At 34.4% G+C, this 1792-nt stretch overlaps 1 protein-coding gene across 1 annotated transcript in view; it reads left to right on the top strand.

Moving 5' to 3' along the window:
- LOC112529609 (early light-induced protein 1, chloroplastic-like) overlaps positions 1 to 1792 on the top strand; it is a 5186-nt gene that overhangs the window by 2718 nt on the left and 676 nt on the right. The window lies entirely within an intron of this gene.

Below are 1792 nucleotides of genomic sequence, written 5' to 3'. Positions count from 1 at the left end.
TGCACACAAAGGACAAACCCATACCCTTGCAAAAGTTAGTACGGTACGGAGCCGATTAGTCGACTCTTTGTCCACCAACTTTAAGCAAGGATGTCTGCTCAAAAATAGTGTTTTTGTACTATTCACAGTAGCAAAGGACAAGCCTTCCTCTTAAGGCTTGACACACACTCTAAACCCTACCTTACTGCATTGAATGTTCATTTAATGCACTGGTATAAATAGAATTGTTTCTTCTCCATGCAGAGTGCGCGCATCACTCTCCAACCTAATTCTTACTTCAAGCATCCTCTAGCTTAAGTAAAGGATCTTTCATATATTATTCTCTTTTCTGTGTTTGCTATAGCTTCGTGTGTAACCAAAGATTGTTTAGATAAGTTTTTCTTTACCTTATCTTTCCGCAAACAGTCTTGTAAAATCTGTATTAATCTTCTCTATCTATATATATTTTAAATTTGAAAACCTTGTGTTTGTATTCATCCTCCTCTTCTACAAACTGTTTCTTATCTTATAGACCCTTTCGGGACCAACAATTTAACTCACATCCTGCTACTCTATAAAAAAACACTTACAGTGTCTTTTACTGGAATGATCTGAACCAAAGGCGTGGACCCCTTTTATAGGCATGTAATCTCTTTTAACTTTCACTGCTCCACTGGAGTGGAGCATGTTGGAACTTGGTTTACTACGGAAACTTTGTAGTACATACTACACAGGAGCAAAGATGAAATGGAACTCACTTAATAAAGCCCAGTGCTTGGACTTTAAATAAATTAAGGGGTTGTTTATTTACCTCTTAATAGTTCTATTAATAGGCAACTTCTGAATCGTTAAGAGATGAATCTTGTTTGACAAAAAAATGTCTGCCTCTTAATGATTCAAAAACTCTCTGAATGATTTTGTATCCTGGATCTCTCTTAACATTTAAGAGCCCTAATTTCATTGTACACAATTACCAAACAATTATATTTCATTTTCTGCTATATCATGAGAGCATCTTAATCATTATGCACCAAACCATTTAACAATTATCAAACAGCCCTTAAAGAGTGACATTAACTTGGGCTTGAAATGTTGTTTGGGCTTTTTAAATAAAATTATATATTAATGTCAAAGACAAGGTCTTAGGGTCTTATTGGTGTCTCAAATCCTGATACAAAGCCTCAATCTATTTCTCGATTACTACAAAAATCTACGCTATCAAATAAAAAATACAGTTTTTCTACATATATACAAAAGTATGAAAGATGTCTTTCAAATGTATAGCCATGGTTGAAATCAGAGCCAATCAGATAGCAAAACCAATTAGTAATTCTTATATTTATCTTTATATATCTTAGAGTAAAACATACAAGGAATGATGTGACATTATCATGAGTGAATATTCTTTCATTTCTTGAACTGTGGGTGAGTTCTGTATATCCCACATTAGTGGAGATATGAAAGATTTACAATGAATGGTGAATATATGAAGAGAGGTTGAGATGTCTTTGTGGAAACTCATTGGGTTGGCTGCTATTAACCGATCCTCTAAACTGATGTTATTGGCTTAATTTGACCGACCCTCCGAGCTCATAGGTAGACTCATTTTAGCCAACCCTCTTTTAGCAAAAAAATGTTAACCATACCAAAAAAAAAAAAAAAAAATTTTTATTAGGTTTAAGTATTTTAAAATCTTGAAGTACGGTGTAATTTTGGTTATCGACATTCCACACGTAGTGAAATGAACCATGTAGAGGCTCCATTTACCACAAGCCATTTGGAATTCCACGTCATCAGGCCCCTAAAGCTCACT

The sequence above is a fragment of the Cynara cardunculus genome, assembly GCF_001531365.2.
Source record: "Cynara cardunculus var. scolymus isolate 2C chromosome LG 16, CcrdV1, whole genome shotgun sequence".
In the NCBI taxonomy this organism is placed as follows: Eukaryota; Viridiplantae; Streptophyta; class Magnoliopsida; order Asterales; family Asteraceae; genus Cynara; species Cynara cardunculus.
Note: the sequence above shows the minus strand (reverse complement) of the source record. Positions and strands in the feature narration are given on the sequence as shown.